The following is a 7,146-nucleotide window of genomic DNA, read 5'->3' on the forward strand; positions in this document are numbered from 1 at the left end:
TTCTCCAAATGTGATGTTTCTGCCTAGAAGAACATAACAGAGATTCTGGAGAGCTTTTTTTTGCATTCACAATGAAGAGCAAAGGGGTGCACTTTCTTAAGTAACATCATTTTTACAGATTCCTCAGTAAAACTTTCAAGAAGGCCTCTCTCTAAAGGTGTGAGCCAAGGCCCAGGGAAGCTACTGGGAGTTTTGCCATTGCCTTTACTATATTTTGGATTTGACGCTACTTGATTAAGCAGCAGACGCTGCCAATCCCAAATAGTACATTACTGTGCAGCTCCCAACCTTTTTCATGCAGTATTTACACAGCACGCTCCAGGCAAGAAGGTGTCATTTTTAGCTACAAGAAAGCTTTCAGCTTCACAATGCCAGACAACGCAGCAGTGCTGTCTGCCCTCTCCGGTGGGGACCCTGCTCTTCTCCACTGTTACAGGCAACCAAGGGCAACCAATTCCCTTTGTGTGAACAGGCACCGACTAAGAGGACATGGCATAGCATTAAAAAAAAAAAAAAGAAAGAAAAAAAAAAGGAAGGTCAAAAAAAATAAGCCATCTCACATTAGAAGACCCAGCTGTTTCCTCCCAGATGACTAAATTAGAGAGCTTGTACGTCACCTCCTGCCTCAGGTAGGGTCAATTGAATCGTTCTTCCTGTTTAATCCATACGAAATGGAAAACAGTTTTTGAGGAAGAAAATGACAGAATACAAGGGTACTATTTTCTTCATGCAATATACTTTTATCAGATAAATTAGAAGACTGTTTTACTAGCCAAAGAGATGAATAGGAAATGCTGCCACAGACTTCCTGGGTGGCCTTGGGCCTGTCTCAGCCCCCCCAGGAGGGTGCCCGCACAGTCCCATCTCACAGGGATGGGAGGAGGGCAATACAGCAGGGATTTTGAGCTGCCCATGGACAGAACTGGGTAAACACGTGGGATCTACAAAGAGGCAGCCCTGGGACGCAGGGAGTTTGGGCTCTATTTCCTATTCCACCACTTACTTCCTAAGGAAGCCCGTTAATTTCTCTTTCTCCCATGTCCCGCTCCGAGCAAGGGACGTGGTTCACTCCCTCCAGTCCTCTCCCCTCCCTTTTAGCTAACAGCAATGAGACTGGGGGAATTGTGGCCCCAACACCGCAAGTTGTGCCGCACATGTGGGCCCCACCACCTATCCACTCACACACTCAGGCTCTTCAGAAGCCACTAAGGTCACTGGCAGTTTGCAGCAGCTGAAAACATTCGTGCTATCTCTTAGGACAACACTCCCCCTGGTAACTAAGTCCTAGTTAAAATCAATAGTGGAGTCTTAGTCGCATTTAAAATGGAAGGTGGGGGCTTTTGGAGCTGTTACTACCATCCTCAGCTCAGGGGTTTGCAAAAAGCCTTTCACCGAGCTTCCTCCTGGCTGCCCTCCCCACACTGCACGCTCAACCACACGAAAGCCAATACAGGCAGCTCACTGGGAATTACAGCCTCCTGTGTTATTTCKCTCTGCTCTGAACACAGTAGATGGAGTACAGCAAATCTGGATAACTACCTTGTGCCTCTATTCATTTTTAATCTATTTCTAAGGCTAAGGACAGCCATTTACTTCACAAACTGCTGATTTCAGATATTACTGTATCTTGGTCGCTATTTCTAACCCACAGCTCCACTGGAAGGAAGGATTGTGAGTGCTTCTTAATCCATTCTTGCACAAAGCCCACTGAGCTACCCTCTGAGAAGAGCCTGAGTTACAGAGTTAACAAATGCCAGATAGCGCACGGATGACTGAAGTGTCCTGAGGCAGGTTTGCAAGCCTATGGCCTTGAAGAACCTCTAAGGACCATGGCTCTCTTTGGTACCTCTTAAGACTACGAATAAGGTAACATGGAAGGGATCCCCAAGAGGGAGGACTGCATGCAGGTATGGCACTAGAAAGGCAAGAGGATGCTGAAAGAAGGCAAAGTGAATCTTTCAAGGCAGGAAAGAGAACAGCCCTGTACATTATACCAGCCTCATAAATAACTGATGACTGAAAAGCAAAAACCCAACACAGCACAGAAAATAAACCTCCCCTGCTAGAGAAAGCTTCCACTTCCACAAGTAGCATTTCTCTCTCCTTTGTCACTGCATTCACTTATCAGTGGAAGTCCTCTGATCACTATTAGGTGTAGATAGCTTTGGACCAGAAAAGTTAGTGTTCTCCCTCCCACTATTCTCACTCCCTAAGCTATTTGAGGGCAGGGACAAAGAGTGAGACCAAGCTGCAGAGAACTGACCATCCACAGCTTCCACATTTTTTGTCAACACTGACTTCTTTTTCTTCCTAATGTGTTTCTTCAGAGTCTAAAAACAAYGAAGGTTTTGTAGACTGCAAAATTCAGCAGATTTGCAACTAAAACAGGCAGAATAATGGAAATCATCCTGAAAGAAATATGTCTACCCTGACAGAGTGGGAGTCTACATACAGAGGAAGCCACTGCAAGGGAAAAGGGAACATTTTACCCTGACCACATTCCTCATGGGCTGCCTTTGCTCTGCATGCAGGGGATCACAGCCATCTTTGACATAACCCTTACCAATGCATGGAAGTTCAATGCCAAGGAATGATGAAGTCACCGGAGCAGCTTGCTAATTTTCTGGCTCTCTCCCAGCATCCCAAGCAAAGATAATAATTCAGACCAGTGAGTCAAATCAGATCATAGGCCCTAGAAGCAAAGCCACACAGCATTTCTTAATGGGAGAGTAGAGGAGGACAGAAAACAGATCAGAAGTCCTAAATAATTGCTTTGTCTGCTCATGCATTGTTGCCTTCTGTTTCATGTCAGGTCCCTCATTGATCTGCACCTCTAGACCACAGGCTGTGAGAGCTCCAGGAGTACTATGTCCCATCCACTCTGGAAGAAATCTAGCTCACATTCTCCAGCTTTGCAAACTAAAATGGTAAAAAAAAGATAAACAAAAACAAACAAACAAAAACAAATCTGGGCTTTTACCCRTGAGTTGCTGGTACTTCCAGCACAACTGGCACATGTTGCTCCTCAGCTCAAACTTACAGGTAGGGCCTCATTGGAGAGGCCAGYTGATGACCCAAGCAGGGGAGAATCCAGTTCCTTCTCCCATGGAAGCAATGGGGGACCAACATAAGGCCAAAGACCCTTGTCACTAATCCCATAATGTACCCAGACCTTCCTCCTCGGCGCTTGTTTCTGTACCACTGGCAGCCTGCAGTGAAGAGAAACAAAAACATGAAGACATCTGCTCTTCAGTGACTTGCACTGAAGAGCCTAAGTAGTGAGTAGGGACAGCTAAGATAAATGATCAGTGTGACCCTGGTGGTGCAAGTTTTTGCTTCTGACCACACTAACATTTTACAGTCAGTCACTTGTGACAAGTGCACTCATATTCTCCTGGGAGCAGCACTGAAAACCTGCACAGCAAGATGCAGTCCCTCACAGTAGAGACATGCCAGCAACCCCAGCAGATTAGCTACCACCTCCAAGCAGCAGAGGGATTCCTACAAGAGCCATCACAAGACATCTGGGGATGACACTAGGAAACAGTTACCCTGGGGAGGAATCAAGGGCAATATGCAGGCATCTCAGGTGGCTTAAATCAGCAATATACCTCACTCATTTAACTAGAAAGAAACAGGGCAGCTACTTCTAAAGCAAGTATTTTACCTTCACTCCATWCTATACAAAGCTGAATAACAAGCACAACTGCAACAGGAATAGAGTAGCACTAAGAGAGGAAATTGGGACTGTTGAGCATATCCCTGCCCTTGGGTTAGCACAGAGACACTTAGTGACCTCGGCACTGACCTCAAGCATATAAATGTCTAGCAAGATAATGCACATCAGTAACTGTCCCATCCTCTGCGGAAGAGCAAGCGGTCAGGGGCGAGGGGAAATCCCCTTCATTTGGCCTCTGAACAAGTGCTTGTCATTACCCAGGCCAACTGCAAAACTGTGAGCAGGTGAAGGCGCTAACCTTCGTGATAATAGCACCAAACACATCTGGCAGACAGAGGCACCTTGTGGGGAACTTCCAAATGAGGCAGACATTTGGGTAAAGAGTGAGCTATCTGCCCAAAGATAACCTGGAAACAGGGAGAGGAGAGGGGAGGGGAGAACATGTCCTCTYTAAACTCCATTATGGATGGATAAGAGAGACAGACATCAACAGTGTTTTGCTTTGTTTTTTAGAACAAGAGCCTATTTCTGTTCTGGGATCATTTCATTTTTAATTTGGACAATTCAGACAATCACAATTTCAGACTAAAAGCTAGAGAAGATACCCCATAAACAGATTAAAATTGAACAGCTGAGAGAAGCTGTTTAAAACTTAGCAGATAAGAAGGAAGAAATTTGGATTTTGTTAGCAGCTTTTTCTTTTCAGAATGAAAAACTGGCACTTTGAACCATTAACTGAAATGTCCTAACCCACCCAGATTCACCACATCATTGCTCAGCCAACAAACGACCCCTGTTGTGCCAAGGGTCTTTCCAACAAACCCAGACTTGACCTTCCTGACATTATCCTTGTTAAAAGAAAAGGGGAAGGGGGAAGTAAGGAAGTTTAATGTATTTTATCAAGCACAATAAATTTTTCGGGACAGCCTATATGGAAAAAGAAATCTAGAAAGTCAAAAACTATAAGAGCAGCCGTAATTTGTACTAGGGCTATACCATACAAAAGGCACGTGATAAACCATCCAACCTTTGTTTATTGTTTCACATGCCACCACCCAGGGCCTTCGGCTGGCTGGGCAGCCTTGCGCGACTCAGCTGCCGTCGGGGAAGCATTGCAAACTCCTTCCCCAGCAGCAATTTCCCTGCAGAGAGAGCTGTCTGGGTTCATCTCAAATAGCACTGGATCTACGATCTTAATCTCTTCCCATGTGCAGAGCCCTACAAATCTTCAGCAAGGTATTAATCTCTTTAGAAGTTTCCTGCACAGCGATCACACAAGTGGATACACAGAGCTGCCGCCTTTCTTTCAGTTTCTTGAGTCAAGGCCACAAACACTACCCATATATCACAAAAGATGCCTGTCCCAGGGAATGATTCCTGGCATCTAGGCCAGGCAGTACAGGCACTTACACGCTGTTCACATTTAGCTCTCTCTGCACATCCACAGTGCCTAATACTTGCCTTCATCTCCTCTAGGCTTCACTGCAGTTCTGAAAGATCAGTTTGGCTGTCCCAGCCAAAGACAGCTGAAATGTTGCAGCACATACAATTGCGGCAAATTGCAATCTGCTTAAATCTAGGAAATGAAGAAGAGGCCAAGACTTTTAGACCTCTGGGTTAATCCACTCATCTAAAAGCAAGAGATTCACATGTAAATCAATGACTGTTATTTTTAATTGAATTACTCCAATGGTTATTTGTGAGCCAAGACCCTATTGTGCTCAATACTGTACAACCAGAGATTGAGAGTCAGTGGGATGCAAGGCAGACACAACACTACTCAAACAAACCACTTAGCCTAGGAATTTTTTGAACAAGAATCAAGCACGTAGGAATATGGAACTATTATACAAAACAGTAACAGAAAGGTTGTACAGAGAGAGAGATGAAGGGAAAGAAATAGGTTTTCCACTACAAACACAATGGAGAGCTTCTTTTAATAGTTTAGATTGCTGTTGCTAAAATGCAATGTCAACAGTCTCCAAAGAAATTCAGAAAAGCATTTCAACAGAAAAACTCAGAATATATTTTGTTTCAAATCTGTAAAAACAGGCCTTACATCTCCATTTTTTAGTTATCTTCAAATTGATAAGAAATGAGTAACACCAATTTCCCTTAGTGATCAGAAAGGTATTGTTGCCTGTTCTTTTGTATATATTTGTGCTCGGTGGAGCTATTAGACTTCTCTACGGAGGGGTCACAGGCTCTGATGCTGAACTGCAACAACCTTTCAGGTGAGATAACAGCCTGCAGCTGAGTCTGCCACAATTCACAGCGACAATGTGCAAAAGCTACAGAAATMTTCRYCACACAGAAGCAACGAACGAGTAAYGTGGCCTGAACGCACATATCCAGTTGGCAAGTTGAGAAACATGAGACCCAACCCTTCCATGCCTATGAACTGGGCACAAGACCTCTAATTCCCCAGCAAAGCAGGGCTTCAGCTTTACATCCACAAGTCAGCATCTCCCAGCAACACAGTGCCCTCTAGCCTTAAGTTGGATTACAGTTTAAGCCTTAGAGGAAAAAGCTCAGCAATATGAAATACTAATACATAGCTTTATATCCGATCTTTGGCCTTATCTTTCAGGCAACCCATTCAAATGGTGACCGGCTCCAGAAAAACCTGGCAGGCAGGCAGTGCCAGGAAACACGGCACAGTCAGATTGAYTTCACACCAGATGCAACACCTCCTCAGGCTTTTCCTTACCTAAGTGAGATGATTACCTTCTGCACCCACAAAATCCAGCCTTCTGCACGTCTAAAGACAAGTTGTGTTTTGARAAGAGAATTAAATAAAGGTTTAAATAAAACTCAGAAATGGAGCTAGATGGGGAGAAAAAAAAATGCCTTTTCTACTAACGTGGATGGGCAAAAGCTACACCACTGCATGGTGTGAACTCCTGGAGGCAAAGACGCTTCCACATGACACCCTGCAGGACTGACGTCCGGAAAGGTTGCTGAAAACCCTCATCGGATGCTGTGGCAGCAAGGTGTGAAAGGAGGAAAGTGAAAGAGAGATGAAAGAGGATCTAAACGTTGAGTCTGCCTYGATAACTATGCCAGCCAGCTGCCCCTTTCAAAAAGGTCTCTACGTAACTTTACAGGAGAAAATTTTACGAGAGCAGAGACTCATTCAGCACCGCTGGGTCACGGAACCGACAGAGGAAACGGGGGAGCTCGGAGAGCTGTCCCGTGCTGTGCTGTATCTTGCTGAGGAAGAGGGAAGGACGTGCCTTCGGAGGGGAAGGAAGCTCCGAAATGATAACATTAAGGGAAGGAAAAAAAAAAACAAAACAAAACAAAAAAAGGACAACGGAGAGGATGAGGTAAGGAGGAAAGCCAGGCTCGCACAGCTGGCCCTCGCCGTGCCGACGGCTGCGGGCTCCGGCTCCGGCCCCGGGGCAGCGCGGCACGGTGGCGGCCCGGGCGCCTCGCACCTGCCCCGGCGCGGGGCAGCTCTGCCC

This window comes from Rhea americana, unplaced genomic scaffold, assembly GCF_003343005.1.
Source record: "Rhea americana isolate MKP2758 unplaced genomic scaffold, rheAme1 scaffold_104, whole genome shotgun sequence".
NCBI lineage: Eukaryota > Metazoa > Chordata > Aves > Rheiformes > Rheidae > Rhea > Rhea americana.